The following is a 16,670-nucleotide window of genomic DNA, read 5'->3' on the forward strand; positions in this document are numbered from 1 at the left end:
CAACAGCCTCTAACCAACATTTTCTCAACAGCTCTTAACCAACAATTTCTCAACAGCTCTTAACCAACATTTTCTCAACAGCTCCTAACCAACGTTTTCTCAACAGCTTCTAACCAACCTTTTCTCAACAGCTTCTAACCAACATTTTCTCAACAGCTTCTAACCAACATTTTCTCAACAGCTTCTAACCAACATTTTCTCAACAGCCTCTAACCAACATTTTCTCAACAGCTTCTAACCAACATTTTCTCAACAGCTTCTAACCAACATTTTCTCAACAGCTTCTAACCAACATTTTCTCAACAGCTCTTAACCAACATTTTCTCAACAGCTTCTTACCAACATTTTCTCAACAGCCTCTAACCAACATTTTCTCAACAGCTCTTAACCAGCGTTTTATCAACAGCTTCTAACCAACATTTTATCAACAGCTCCTAACCAACATTTTCTCAACAGCTCCTAACCAACATTTTCTCAACAGCTCTTAACCAACGTTTTCTCAAAGCTTCTAACCAACATTTTCTCAACAGCCTCTAACCAACATTTTCTCAACAGCCTCTAACCAACATTTTCTCAACAGCCTCTAACCAACATTTTCTCAACAGCCTCTAACCAACATTTTCTCAACAGCCTCTAACCAACATTTTCTCAACAGCCTCTAACCAACATTTTCTCAACAGCCTCTAACCATCATTTTCTCAACAGCCTCTAACCAACATTTTCTCAACAGCCTCTAACCAACATTTTCTCAACAGCTCTTAACCAACATTTTCTCAACAGCTTCTAACCAACATTTTCTCAACAGCTTCTAACCAACATTTTCTCAACAGCTTCTAACCAACGTTTTCTCAACAGCCTCTAACCAACATTTTCTCAACAGCCTCTAACCAACATTTTCTCAACAGCCTCTAACCAACATTTTCTCAACAGCCTCTAACCAACAATTTCTCAACAGCTTATAACCAACAATTTCTCAACAGCTCTTAACCAACATTTTCTCAACAGCTCTTAACCAACATTTTCTCAACAGCTTCTAACCAACATTTTCTCAACAGCCTCTAACCAACATTTTCTCAACAGCCTCTCTTAACCAACATTTTCTCAACAGCTTCTAACCAACATTTTCTCAACAGCCTCTAACCAACATTTTCTCAACAGCCTCTAACCAACATTTTCTCAACAGCCTCTAACCAACATTTTCTCAACAGCTCCTAACCAACATTTTCTCAACAGCTCCTAACCAACATTTTCTCAACAGCCTCTAACCAAAATTTTCTCAACAGGGCTCTTAACCAACGTTTTCTCAACAGGGCTCTTAACCAACATTTTCTCAACAGGGCTCTTAACCAACGTTTTTTCAACAGCTTCTAACCAAAATGTTCTCAACCATTTTTGCCAACAGCGCTTGACATGGCCCCCACTTAGGTTTCTTTCTTTGTTTTTGTTTTCCCGCAGTCCTCATCTTGTTTTTGCCAAACTGGATGATGTGGAAGATTATTGAAACGCAGAAAATGAGAAGACGGACAATGTTGAAACTCCTTCCGATGTCTCCCAGTTGTGACCCAAGGTCAAGGGTCAAGTATTTGCAACAAAGGTAAAGTATCTAATGAACTACGAGGTAATTGTATGAATATAAATAGCAAGCAAAGCGTTGTGGCAAGCATTTTGATGGGCAATGTTGACAGCTGGAAGCTCTGGGGACAGCGTAGATAACAATAATAACTACTTCTTAAAGCGCATTTCGTAACTGAAAGAAATACCAAATGCACTTTACACAAAACAAAATGCAAAGAGCAACAAATTAACAATAAATACACTAATAATAGACAAACAAAAGGATCAAACTGAACAACGGGACAATAGAAAAAAAATGGGATTTGAGCTAAATTTTGTGAATTGTTCTATTCTCTGTGGAGAGCCGATGTAGCTGGGAAGAGAGTTTAAAAGTTGGGGGCAGCACTGGAGATTCAGATGACATTGGTTTGGAAAAGTTTGGGGGAATGGGTCAGATGAACCTGACTTTAACTAATTGATGTGACCCCAAAATGCTAACATTTCAAGATATTGTTTCTCCCAAATGCAGATCCATGTTTTCTCCTTGAAGAATGAGATGATAAGAAGGAGGTTGTGTGCTGCCCAATCTTCACTGAGCTGAGGAGATACCAACCAGCAGGAACTGGCATGGACCATGCAAAAGATTTGGTAATGTATCGGTTTATATAAGTTACAAGTTGCAAGGATTTGAGTACTTTTTGTACCACCATTATGTCCACAGATTTACATTAAACTTACATGGTTTTAAGGTAATCATAGCAGAATGCTTACCTTAAATTATTACTTGCTGAGGTGCTGTTGTTTTTGTGGAAAGAGTAAAACAATGTCACAAAAAAACAAAAATGATTTTTGTGGCTTGTTTTACTCATCTCAAAAAACTACAGCACCTCACAATTAAAATAATTTTAAGGGAAGCTTTATGTTCAAACAGTGCGAGTTTAATGTAAATCTGTGGACTTTGTGTTTTGTGTCCTACAGAAAGTACCCAGACCCTTTAAAGAATCTTTCTACTAAATGGAACAACAACTAGGGAAGGAAACAAGACCACTATACTTAGATTCTGAATCTCAAACAAATCTCTCAAGTCGTATAAAGACATGTGTATTCAGCAGTCAGTCAAAATGCTAGTATGACCAGCCAACCGTTAAGATTCTTGAACCAGTTTACTTGCTTTTATTGTTTGTAAAAGGAAACAATTTGAACTCATTTCTTATAAAGGAACGTGACAGATTGGTAAGAAACAAAAATCGTGAAGATCCAACATACCTTGAAATATTTCTGTCTGAAATGTCATATTTGATGAGAAATGAACAATCTAACTTCCCGTTTAGAGTTTATCGCTCAGTGAGAGTTTCTACATTTTTATTTTGGCATCAATGCAATGCAAAATTTGTAATCGTTTTTTCACTATTCTCTCGTGCCACACAGATGGCCGATCGATCTCAAACTTCTACAGGTTTGTTTGTTTATTTATATGGTGGATTACACAAAGTGCTTACACTACCAGCAACTGTTTTGTTAGCAAAAATCAATTCTGTAGTGTTCCTTAAAACAATGGAACTCGGCTTCTTATCATCAAGAAGATGATGTATATTTGTAGATGCATTTGGTTAAACTTGTCTGTGCCTTCTTAATTTTTCCTCAGTTTTGAGAAGTCTCTGATGATGTAGTGACTACAACTGGAGACGTTTGAAGGAACATTGCTGGAGGATACAGGGAATGGTGACTTCAACTGGACCCATTTGGATGAGCATCAATGCAGGATACTCATGCATTGAGCCAACTAGACCACTTGGTAAGTTGACAAAATTCTAGTAGTAAAAGTAGTAGCATATGCATTCCATAACAAACGTTTTCAAACGTTTTTCAAAGACCAACTCGCCTCATCCAAGGCAGCGTGTCCCTTAAATGTTCCAGAATGCGGACCTCAACAAGATTCAAAATGTTGATTAAACAGAACACATTCATTTCCATCCCTTAGTTTGCAATAATATTACCTTACACAACCAAGGAGGTCAAACTTTTTGCAAAAGATTTACACAAAAAACCATGCATGCAGACCTGGAATGTTGTGGCATGCTTTTTGTGCATGATGAGCTGAAGATCGAAGTGATTGGAGCGATGGAGGAGACATTTTAACTAAATGGGAGCATTTAGACTAGACTTATACCACCAGGGCCCAATTTCATAGAGCTGCTTAGCACAAGAATTTGCTTAGCAGGAAATTCTTCTTTGATAAAAACAGGATTACCAACAAAATTTCCATTTGTTGCATATTGCTCGTTCAGCTGTTGTTTGCTTATCCTGAAAATCACGTGGAAATTTGGTTGGTAATCTTGTTTTTATCAAGAAAAAATCTTCATGCTAAGCAAGTTGTTTTTCCTTGGCAGCTCTATGAAATTGTGCCCAGAACAACTTATCCTGAGTTTATTAAATTAACTTTGAAAATGGTTTATTTTCTACCTCAGATTGAGATAATGACATTGGAGATGAGATATACTTTTAGACTATTGTACCACCAGCTGCTCTGTCAAGGCAAGCCAGATTATTCTCCGCTACAAGATCAGCCCTTCAAGTGACATATGGATGTTTCAGACTACCCAAATGCTTAATGGACAGCTGCAAAGAGCCAACAACAGACCTCTTGGTAAATTTGAAAATAAATATTATGAAACTTTTCTTTTAAGGTTTATCCCACAAATTCAGCAAAAGAGTTATGGTTTCAGAGCTGGCACCTTTAAATGTTTTAAATCATCGATTCCAATCCAATCAACTGGTGGAAAGCTTCATTAAAAAAAATGTCAAGCTTTTCAGAAAAGATATAACAAAAAGCACAACAAGAAAAAACTTTGAATGTGTGTCATAAATAGGGTTCAAAAGTTTGCATGGTGCGAGTAGAACCAGGCCCCAATTTCATAAAGCTGCTAAGCACAAAAATTTGCTTAGCATGAAATTTCTTCCTTGATTAAACCAGGATTACCAACCAAATTTCCATTTGTTGCATATTGCTTGTTACTGGTATTCAGCTAGTGTTTGCTTATCCTGAAAATCACTTAATTGGTTGGTAATCCTGTTTTTATCGAGGCAAAAACCTTCATGCTAAGCAAATGTTTGTGCTTAGCAGCTCCATGTAATTGGGCCCAGATGAAGTTTGCAGTAGCACCATGTGTAAATCTCTAAGAGGAAATGATGCTATGCTCTAATTGCCTTCATCACTGATCAGATGTACTCTGTTCGTATTCATCCTCCTGATGACGATCAGAGCTAACTGACGTAGACTTGACAACCACTGGTTCTTCTCGGAATCAACACTACTGAAAGAGATTTACACATGGTGTTACCACAAACCTCGCCTGTCTATGTTGAATGATTATGTCCATTGAGTGGAAGTACTGACTGAAGCTCAGTGGAGAACAAGTTGTTATAGCATTCAGACTTTACTACTTGCCAGAACAATTACTGATACTTGTGTTAAAAGAGTTTATATCAAAAGTAATCCCTGAAAATTGTTCACTTTCTTCTGCAGATTGAGACGATGATCTTTTTGGTTTGGGTACCACCAGCTGAAGAATGACTGTGTCATACAAGGGTCTTGCTAGTCATGACTCTCCGCTCAACCACTCAACAATGTAGAGACAGGCTAGTCGGCACCTTTTGGACTGTGCGCCACAAGCTGAAGGACTATCTTGCCACAAGATTCCGCTACAAGTTCAACCATTTAAGAGGCGTGGGATAGAGTCAACACTTGTTGGCCTGTGTGGACCACCAGCTGAAGGACTCCTGTTAAACCTACTGTAGTACAGCAAGGCAACTCTTTACCGGCTTGCAAGTTTAACTGTTGCTAGGACAGAGGGATGTTGAGGGCAACTAACGTTTTTTGGACTGTGCTACCCATCGAAAGACAATGTGCAACCCGTCAAAGGACAATTTGCTACCCATCGAAAGACAATGTGCAACCTATCGAAGGACAATGTGCTACCCGGTCAAAGGACCTTGTCAAGTCTTGATAAATGACTCTCCACAAAGCAATAACATTCATCACAACACAAATTGCCAGTATTAAGGCTGAGCCACACTAGAGCAATAACGAAAACAATAACGATCACCAGGCAAAGAGAATGCATTCTATTGGTTGAATTGCTCCACGCAGAATACACCCACGCTTATTCAACCAATCAAAGGCATGCATTTTTAACGTTCTCGTTTTTGTTCTCGGTATTGGGGCCTGTGTGACCGGGCCTTTATCGTAGCGACTTGTATAATGTGATATCACACTTAACAATAACTGCTACGATTGATTTGCAGTTTAGATCAATCTTAGCTCTTTGAGAAATCGACCCTAGCTGTTCAAGTAACATCTAGTGATGTTGACCAGACATGATATTCTTCCCACAAATAGTCTGACTTCCATTTTGTTTCACACTGGAAAAATCAGAACAAAAACTGTAATTAATAAGCTGAAAAGTCTACTGAACCCTGCACTATGTGGCCCTTGAGCACAAACAAATTCCTAGGATAGAATATCATGTCTGGTTGATGCTACGTGTGTATAATTTGTTACTTACTATTTGTTGGACTGTCACCAACTTAAGAAAGACTGTCAAGTCTAGCTTGATGATTCCCAACTGAAACAAAAGCTCAGGGCCCGATTTCATAGAGCTTTTCAAGGATAAACATTGCTGAAACAAATTTCTGCTAAGCAAAAATTAGCAGGTTACCGTTCACAAATTGTACACGTGACCTAGGCCCAATTTCATTGAGCTGGATAGCAGGAAATGATTGAAAAAAGGCTTTTCTGAGCAAAAAGTGAGCAGTCCAATAATTGTGGCTGGTAACCTGTTTCCGTTAAACAATACTTTTCTTTGCTTAGCAAAATTTTGTGCTTATAGGCTTTATGAAATTGGGCAATGGTAGTTTGGCTTGAAACTTCAATCTAGTAAGCAACATTTGTTTGCGCTTAGCTATTTTTTGTGTGTAAGCAGCTCCATGAAATTGGACCAGACTCGGGGAGACAACAATCTTAATAGTCTGTGCCTGAAGTGGTGGATGTGGCTATCCGGCTACAGCTGTTGCTATGATCCTCACGATCAAGCCATATCCGTAGCCACTAATTCAGATACAGCCTTATCTACTCAATATTTGAATCCATCAAACTCCAACACCATTGTACAGTGTTAGCTTAGTACACACATCAGTAACCGAGTTGAGAAAATTGGTCCCATGCTAAGCATTGTCAAGTTATTATGGAAAATTGAATTCATTCAAACACTCTTTGGATTTTGATGATGTCAAACAGAGAGGGTTAGAAACTCTACAGGGCCCAAGTTCATAGAGCTGTTTAAGCAGAAATTATTGCTTAAAGGTACTGGTCTGCTGAGCAGAAATGAGCAGGATACCACTCATTATTGTACATGGTAGCCTGTGGGTATTCTTGTAAGCATAGTTTGGTTATGCTTAGCTACTTTCTGTGCTTATAAGCAGCTCTTTAAAATTGGGCCCAGGTGATAGTTTTTGTACATAGATCTCTCTAAACAAAAAACCTCAGTATACTCTGTACGTTCCCGAGCTCTGTGAAAAAATAAAAGGCATAGCATATCTCGGGTGGGATTCCAACCCACGGCCGTTGCAATTCTAGGGCAGTGTCTTACCAACTAGACCACCAAGCTTGCGCTGTAGCTATAGACAGTTCATATTATATTTTATTTGATGAAGGTAGAAAATAACACGACCTTTTTATAAAACTACGATGTTATTGTTTACACAATGTAATTGAGTATTTTGATAAAGAAATTTCATATTGTACATTTAAGAAAAATCAATTGGAATTGTTTTTTGCCCTTAATTTATACTAGTGAGAAACGTCATACATTTCTCAATAAGTAAAACTCAAAAATGTGTGGGAAAATTTCAGTGTAGGAAATTTGCAAAGTGTTGGATATTTCAGTGTACATTTTAAGTATAAAATAGACAGAATGTATGTTTTAGCGAAATGCAAGAGCAGGACTCTGTTGCAAGGGGGACGTAAACCATGGCCCCTATTCACAACACCAGTGTTCGGTTTCACAAAGAGTGTATCAATTTTAACTGCTTATAGCAAAGTTTGATGTTACAATATAAATCAGTAACAATGAAAACTCATCTTTAAAGATAATCTTAGTGTTTTGTGAAACCGAGCCCAAAACAATGGTACTCCTTGCCCTACATCAAACTAGAACTCCATGTAGTAACTGAATCCTAGCACTTAAACCATCCCAAATATCGAATATCACTATCACTCGCCCACAGCCCCCCCCCCCCCCCCCCACTTTTCAATCAGCGCATTGTAAAATATAGCTAAGCGCCATAATGCATTTTGATAACTTGCGCTAAGAAATTCCTTCTTAAAAATGTTGATGTTTCAATTTTAAAATTATGTTTATGTAATGTTATCATCTGTTTACATTTTGTATTATATGTAGTATTTTCCTGTAATTTGACCCTTAGTTGGTTGGTTACCATGGGAAATTCTTGCTCCTTTTATGATTAAACCATTAATGAATGAACACATGAAAAAAAAGACACCATTCTTGTATAAGTACTTTTCCCATTACTTGTTACAAAGTAAGGATTTATGCTAGTAATTATTTTAAGTAATTACCAAGAGTGTCCACCGCCTTTAATATTGTGAAATTTTGAGCACAGCTGTGTGTTGGAATTTAGCTTAGTTAGCAACAAGCGTTATTGTCAGAAATTGTTTACCGTTACCTCAACAGTGACTACAGACAGCATCTATTAAGAAAAAAAAAACTCCACCGTTGTGCTTAAATAGCATAATTACATTATTGACTTTGACGTATCTACATTACCTTTGGATTTGTGTTGTTTAATTCAGTGATTTTAAGTTTCCCTAATATAATATTTGGTATTTTTTATTTTATATAATATTTATATCTAATAGGTTTACTTGAAATTTTTGTGTTGTTTTCAGAATAAAACAAACTGCAAAATTTATACCAAAAAGCTTTAGAAAGATGTCTTTTTTATACAGTGATTATTACTATTTTCTAAGATGCAGCCAATTAGGTCTTGCCACTTCCCCATCAACCACGCTTTATTTAAATTGAGTGAGTTGATGATGACTTCGCACCAAGTTGATTTCGGAACTTCGGACCAGGATGACCAGTGCCCAATTTCATAAAGCTGTTATTTTAAAGCGGGAAAAAACGCTTGACAAATTTCTGTCCAAAACAACAAAAATTGAGTGGGACACCAATCACAACATGTAATTTTGGCTGGCAACCCATTTCTGTTGAGAAATTTGTCCATGCTTAGAAAGTTGTCTATTTAACAGGCTTTATGAAATTGGGCCTTTTACAGCTTGGGTCTTACATCAGCATCAATATTAATAGTAACTTGGGTTTCAAGTTGAAGTGTTCATTTGCTACAGAACAGAGGGAACAACTTCATCAAAGTAAATTTGCATTAAATTTAAACAACATACTCCTTGACTTCCAGTTAGTTCACTGCGATAATCATGCGGTTATGCCCCATCCTGTCGACGGTCGCGGTCGATGGAGGGTTATTAATCACAACTAATTTTAACTGATTTAACATTTTGTGCAAAAAAAAAGGCGTTGAACATCCCCACATAAATAATATTGAGAAGTCAAAAAAAGTGCGATGCGACAGAAAAACCACAGTGGGTACAGTGTCGGCCTAGTCTAGCAGAAAAATGCATTTTTTTATTTGAAGATGTTTTTTAATTTAATTTTTATTAGCTCAACAAAAAGGCAGTTTCTATTCTAGAGGACTAGAGAAGTAACATCTGTCTTTTTCATAAGTCATACCCACACGCCGGAAACCATGGATGTAGAAATCCTCTTCCATGCAGACACCGACTCTATCATTGTGTTTAACGGCTAAAGTTCTGAAATAACAAGTTTGCAGTTTCGTGAAAAATCTCAGCAAATATAAATCGTTTAAAAATAGGCCTAGTGACGATGGCAGTCACTGACACTGTGACAGCTAACACTAGCAGAGTCCGCATGTTGTCTGTTGACATTGACAATAAATGATTAGGGCGCCCTCAACTGTTCATTGGTATTGCAAGCTGCTGCTTGTGTATGCCGTTTTCGAAACTGCAAATCCAAATCAGGCTACAGCTTAGGCTGCGTCCTTCACAAGTGTGTACGTGTATGAAACGCCGTATCAGAAAGCGCACGTTTTCGAAATAGCTAACGAAGCGTAAGTTGAAGCCTGGATGTAGAGCGAGGTTTCGAAAGGGGCCCTCTTCCATATGTGTGTGTGTATAAATAACCATAGAGAAAAACCAGCGCGTTGTTGAATTGACAGTGTGTGTGTGTGTGAGCTGAGAGCTGAAGCAACATTGGATCAATACAACAAACAAGCGTTGAAGTGTAGCATCCTCGGCGTTGCTCTGTCGGCAACTTCTGACTGAAAACACAACAAGAACTTTCAAGACGATTTTTCTGGAGGTTGGAGGACTATACTAACTGAGTGTAACTCTTTAAGAAACGTGCTCCTGCAGTATTGAAGAAAGTGAACGTCATTATTTGGGAGTATAGTTATCAACAGGTGAGGTAGGTTTTGAGTGTTGTAATTAATGCCTTGAATTGAATGAATGCTTGCCTTTACCGGTTTTCCTCTTGGTTTTTACCATAGAGGTAGTTTCAGGGATGTTGTGCATTAAGTCAGTGGTCGATGAAAGGGGAGGTGTGGGAGACGCAATCACACTCCGCCAGGGCGTGGGGAGTACTTGCAGCTTTCTTCGGGGAGACAACCACAGCCACCTTGGCCTTGCTTTTTGTCCGTGTGTTCGCGTCGTGTACTTTGTGAAGAACATTGTGTTTTGGGGGTTTTTGTTTTAAAAGTTTGTTGGGTGTTTATTTTTATTTTTTTTTTTTATTTCTGGTTGAAACTATATCAAACGTTTTGGTACTTTGCTGCTGTGTAGTGGACAGTCCTGTGTGTGGTTTAAAGTAAAAGAATAGTCTCAGTAGATTAAGATTAAGAACATGGATTATTACAATTACAAGGAAGATTGTGTAGTTTTTTCTGCCTTTATTGGCAGTTGGTTGGTAGTAAAGTTGTTGGGCTGGCTGTTATGGCTCACTTTTTAACATCGGTCTAAATACAGTGACTGATGATATTATAATAAAAGATAGCCGTAACAGCTCAACAAGAATGTGGGTCAGCAAGGACCATGATTGTATAGTTGCGACAACGTAACCCTCCTCCCGACGGCGGATAACGTTCGCCGTCAGGAGGAGGGTTATGTTATCGCAACTAATGATTGCAATGTCAAACAATGATACCTTGACCCAATTTCATAGAGCTGCTAAAGCACAAACATTTGCTTAGCAAATAAATTCTTCGGATTGATTATCAACCAAATTTCCATGTGTTGCATATTGCTTGTCACTGGTATTCAGCTGTTGTTTGCTTTAAAAGATCCTGAAAACGTGTAAATTTGGTTGGTAATCCTGTTACTATCAAGGCATTAATGCTTAGCAAATTTTTGTGCGTAGCAGCTGTGTGAAATTGGGCGTGGTGGTATACTTGAGATACGGATGGTATAACTGTGCAGTTCTCATTTTGGCTTTCAGTCTGGAAGCCCAAGAGCTCCAATAAAAGGGAGTTTGTCAGCTTTCCACTTTCTTTGCACTTTGGTATAAACGTGTCTTTTGTTGAAAAAAGCTGAGCTCCGGAATAGAATGGTAATCTGGATGGTCTTGGTTTAGGCCAAATGAATCAATTCAAAGGTCATCAATGAGTCTGTTGATGATTCCCATTTAGCCTACTGTTGACCAGAGCCAGCCCTGCCACAGCAAGCAGGGCGAGGTCATTTAGCTTTCTTCATTCTTCAGACTTTGATCAGAGTGTCTTTTGTTGTACAAAACTGAGCTCGGGTAGAGAGTTGGGAGCTGGATACAAAATCTTTATGTGAACTATTCTTAGGACACCTTACTGTACATCTTGGTCCTTCATGTATATTGGCATGTACGTGTAGTCCGAGTCAACCCGTACTTGTACAAGGTTGCATGGTTTCATAAGAAATTGATGATACAGGGTATTTTCTATTTTCTTGAACACTGATCAGATGGCAATTATTATCAACTTAAAGGATCACGTTGCCTTGGATCGGACGAGTTGGTCTACGAAAAGCGTTTGAAACCTTTTTTTATGAAATGTATGGTTAGAAAGATGTTTTAAAAGTAGACTATAATGACCTACACAAGTATCACTCAAAATTGCTCGGTTTTCATTTTACATCGCGAACTAACACGGTCGGCCATTTATGGAAGGCATATTTGTGTAGATCATTGTATTCTACTTTTACAACATCTTTCTAACAATACCGATTTTATAAGAAGCGGTAACAGGACGCTTTTCAAAGACCAACTCAACCGATCCAAGGCAACGTGTTCCTTTAAAACCCTCAACCCAGCTCCCGGATCCTCTCAACTCCTACATCAGCGTTTTCCCTTTTGGTACGCTGGCCAAAAGCCGATTAAAACACATTTGAGGACTAGTCAAAATTCACTCTTTAAAGTAGTCTGGATGGCCAGTTCAGTGTTAACAAGTCCTAGGCATAGATGTTTAATGAAGGAAAAGTTTGTGGACTAGGAAACCGACTGCATGAATTAAGTCCTGCGGGCCAGTCACATAAAGGCCTATACTTTAGAAGTTTTCTAATGTGGGGGGGGGGGGGAGGGGGGTATTTACTGCAGGCTTAATGCTTTTCACTGGCCCTAGGAATGCTGTGTTTTTTTTAGATTTGGTTTTGAGTGAATGTAAGATAAGGGTTTATAATGTTGAGGATTGATTGCCTATTTAGGCAAGTGGGCCTACGAGTATTACATGATGACGGTCTAAATTGCACAATGAAAAATTTCTTTTTTGTCAATGTCAGCTCAACCAATCTTAAGTAGAATTTGAAACTTTGCATGGTGGAAATAAGAATAGAAGAGTTTGTGGTAACACCATGTAATATTACCGCATGGTATTACCGCAAACTCTTCTATATCAACCAATCTTGTATTTTTACCTTTAAACGATACATGTAGATAGTGGCCGGTGGCGCATGTCAAATCCTGGTGTCAATATTGTGCACTCTGCATACACCCATTATTGATGGTACCTTTTAGGCAGTTCTGCAATAAGTACTTGTAGCATGGTATTAAGCACTGACTGGCTTAATGGGTGCAATCTATCCTGTGGTCATCATTCTGTTAATTAATGACCATTTTTAGCCTTCATCTGTGAAAAGGGAAGACGTGTAATAGCGGCCCCCTTAATTTAAGGACATCATTGCTGTTGTTGCCGTTATTATTGCTGTTGTTTTTGTTGTTGATTTTGGTTGACGTTGTTTGTTTCCACCACCACCCCCTCCCAATCAATTAGGCCCACCCCGCTGTAACTTGCTGTAATTTTCAGGAGGCCCTAAAGGATGTAACCTCTGTTGCCCTGGGGTTGGCTTCATAGTGCCCCCTCAGAAGTTTGGTGCCCCTCACACTGTGTGTGTGGTATCCTCATGGAATACAGCCCTGGAGATGCCCCAGGAGTATTTTAGCCCCACAGTTACACCGCCTGTCTCTTTTCCAAGGGGGTTATAGTTTCAATAATAACCTGGGGTTTTACTGCTTGTCCCTACTCCAGGGCAGGGTTTGTATTCCCTCAGGTACATGTATGTCCATTTGAAGGGGTACACAACATGTAGATCAGGGGTAATAAAAGGCCTGCCATTTCCCTGGGATGCCCCCTGGGTAGTAGACAACAGTTATGATTTTCTAATGGAAGTGTCCATTGCAAAATAAAACCTGACTTTGATATTCTAAGAAGAAAATAAGCATCTCCAGACGTTTGGTAATTGATGCGTGATATAAAGCTTTTGATCAGTGAGCTTAAAGATTGGAACAAAGCAATTAGACATTTTGTTATTTAACGATTCTGTACTTGGTAATGATCAATCAGCTATGGCCTCTACTACCAGACCGGCCTTCCTCTTAGTGCAGTCTCACTTTCACCATAATTATAATAAAATATTCATAGAGAAATTAATATCAATGGCAAGTTGTGATGAATATATTTATTGGACCATAATATTATTGTACTATTATGAGTTTCCACTCCTGCGTACTAATGAGGCATGCAAATTTCAGGCCATAAAAAAATGTTACTTTGTTCAGTTTCAGAGTTATTATTTGAATTTTGGTTAAAAGACAAAATCAATGTAAAAAATGATGAACATTAATAGTAATAATAATATTAATAACAAGGAAAAATTTACATTGCGGAATTTCCACCTAAAAGATGCTCAAACTCATGAAAAGAAGAAGACAAAAACATTTAAGCAATAGTGGGAAGAGGGAACACAAGAAACAAAATAAAGAAAGAAAGAAATTGCGTGGAAAGGTTCTAGTAATACAATTAAAATGCTGTGATTTTGGTTTGTATTTGACCTTTACTATTTACATGTTAAGGATTATTTGAACAAAACTGCTCAAAATAAATTGCCATTTTTAGAGCCTTTTTTCGACGCCTTACTCAGCACTCACCCATCCTTTGAAGGACGTTTGGACTTACAAATCACAAATTTACAAAGCCAAAGTGATTTTAAGAAGGTTGACGCATTTTGTATGACACCACTTCAGTTGGGAAGTTTGTCTGACACGCCCAAACCTGACAGTACACAGACCAGACTTTACATGTACAGAGACATGTGTCCACCACAACTTGAAAAGGCTAATGGCCCCGAGTTTACAACAATAGAAGACCAAGGAGCAATCCTTGATTTTAGTGACCTGCCTCGAAAATGCCTTTTCATTAAAGGTTTCACAGGGCTCAAATTTTGGGGTATATGAAACTTAAAATCACAAACCACAGGGATTCTACATATATAAATAAAAATGTTTAGGAGACTGTTTATTTTACAATGACCAGAATCAAGGACCAGAAGCAAAATGAAGATCTTTATTAGTACAATCTCATTATTTTGTCTTGACATTTAATATCAAATTTTTAAACAAAGTTATTACAAAATGATGTAACCTACTATTCAATTTGAAAAAACACAAGACCACCTTGTCCGGGCGTGAGTTTACTCTCAAGCCTGAAGGTCCAGTGATAATTTTGAGCCGGACGTACTCATTATGCAGTTTATGTATTCAGATTACATAAAGCTATCAACACGCTGTAACTTTAAAATTAGAAAAAGCAGTATAGATTTGCATCCAAATCGTTTCAAGTGATAAATTGCGAGCCCACTCTTCTCATTAAAATCTCAATCACTGTCATATTTTCAAAGTAAATGGACCCTGTACAATCAAACTGACCTCGGAAGTATTGTGAAAATTAACTTGATTGAGTAGGTATTTTGTATACTGAATGGGACAAAGTACTGTGCACTGTATGGGTAGTACGTGTAGTCAGTAATAAAGTGTACTTACAGGTTTGCTTAATGGCTTCCGCTTAGTAAAATTGTCGTCTATAGCCTTTCTGGGCTTACCTTGTGATACAGAACAGTTGGTGACTGACTTTTCAGGATTATTAGAGCTCTAATTTAGGGGGAAAATCCACTAGATCACAGCACTTTGTAGGTTACAATTCAGCAGTTAATTTACAAGACCAGGTTTCATAGAGCCGCATAACAGTACAAGCAAATTTTGTCCGTGCTTACTACATAAATAGCAGAAAAAATTGCTACTATAGGTGTAAATGTATTTCAAAGGTTAGCAGTGAAATAAGGCGACCATCTTGCACGTTCACAATGGTTTGCATTGTGACGTCAAATTTGTGTGCAGTATTAGCATCATAAGGTTAGGATGCCTTTTTGTGTGCTTACAGTAAGCCGCTAAGCACAAAATCAGCCGCTAAGCAGCTCTATGATATTGGGCCTTATAGAGAGAAAACTTTCATCATATATACATGTAGGTCTAAATTGTTTATTTTTAAACAAGCACTTTGAAAGTATCTCAATAACTTGTCGTAATACTTAACACAACTGACAGATAGTTAGCAATTGAAAGATATTAACACTGGACACCTTCGGTAATTGCCATAGAGACCAGTCTTCTCACTTGGTGTATCTGAACAAGCATAAAATAACAAACATGTGAAAATTTGAACTCAATTGGTCGTCGAAGTTGTGTGCTTTCAGATGCTTGAACTCGAGACCTCAAAATCAAATTCAATTTTCTTTAGTGAGAATTAAAGGCACTGGACACTATTGGTAATCACTCAAAATAATTATTAGCATAAAACCTTACCTGGTAATGAGTAGTAGAGAGCTGTTGAAAGTATGTAAAATAGATTGTGAGTAACAGCTCCCTTTGAAGTATAGTTTTCAAAAAAGAAATTATTCACAAATTTGATTTCGAGACCTCAGATTTAAATTTTGAGGTTTCGAAATCAAGCATCTCAAAGCACACAACTTCATGTGACAAGGGTGTTTTTTCTTTCATCATTATCTCGCAACTTCGACGACCAGTGGAGCTAAAGTTATCACAGGTTTGTTTTATGCATATGTTGAGAAACACCAAGTGAGAAGACTGGTCTTTGACAATTACCAATAGTATCCAGTGCCTTCTAAGATGTTATTACACAATGCGGTACTAAGTAAATAGAATAACATACTAAAGGCCCGGTCACACAGGCCCCGATAACGAGAACGAAAACGATTAAAATGCACGCCCTCGATTGGTTGAATGAGCGTGGGCGTATTCTGCATGGAGCAATTCAACCAATCGCGAGCGTGCATTTTTATCGTTCTCGTTTTCGTTCTCGTTATCGGGGCCGGGCCTAAAGACCACTGGACTTGTCCAGTCCTGAGTTTCCTGGCCGTATAGGCTTTGATCCTGGATAATTAATCAGTAATGTCTTTTAATCAATATTGATGAAATAAACAAACCATCAGGCCCTAATGAAATAAAAATAAAATAAGCTGGATCATGTCCAAATTATTGGCTGTGGCTACAGAGTTGGCTGTGGCTGTGGTTTGATCGTCAAGTGTGATAAAATTGTTTTCGACTCCAGCGAAATTTCCCCCGTCAAAGAAAATCCAATTAATAATATTTTTGAAAGGACAATTTTCCTTCTTATTTTGAGCTTCATAAGGT

At 38.0% G+C, this 16,670-nt stretch overlaps 1 protein-coding gene and 1 long non-coding RNA gene across 8 annotated transcripts in view; both read left to right on the forward strand.

Annotated features, from left to right (window-relative positions):
- The first annotated feature begins 1,184 nt into the window (after positions 1-1,184).
- On the forward strand, positions 1,185-4,193 carry LOC139947627 (uncharacterized). The gene is made up of 4 exons (XR_011787378.1): positions 1,185-1,594; positions 2,084-2,202; positions 3,200-3,349; positions 4,023-4,193. It is a non-coding gene; the product is annotated as an uncharacterized lncRNA (long non-coding RNA).
- Positions 4,194-9,906: 5,713 nt separating this feature from the next.
- The window catches only part of LOC139946774 (synaptotagmin-like protein 4), an 84,414-nt gene continuing 77,650 nt past the window's right edge, over positions 9,907-16,670 (forward strand). For 6 of the 7 annotated variants that reach the window (XM_071944465.1, XM_071944466.1, XM_071944467.1 and 3 more), the window contains exon 1: positions 9,907-10,133. The gene's annotated coding sequence lies outside the window, so the exon portion shown is untranslated. The remainder of the gene's footprint in view (positions 10,134-16,670) is intronic. The other variant, XM_071944462.1, reaches the window with a different exon arrangement.

This window comes from Asterias amurensis, chromosome 14 (assembly GCF_032118995.1).
Source record: "Asterias amurensis chromosome 14, ASM3211899v1".
Lineage (NCBI taxonomy): Eukaryota > Metazoa > Echinodermata > Asteroidea > Forcipulatida > Asteriidae > Asterias > Asterias amurensis.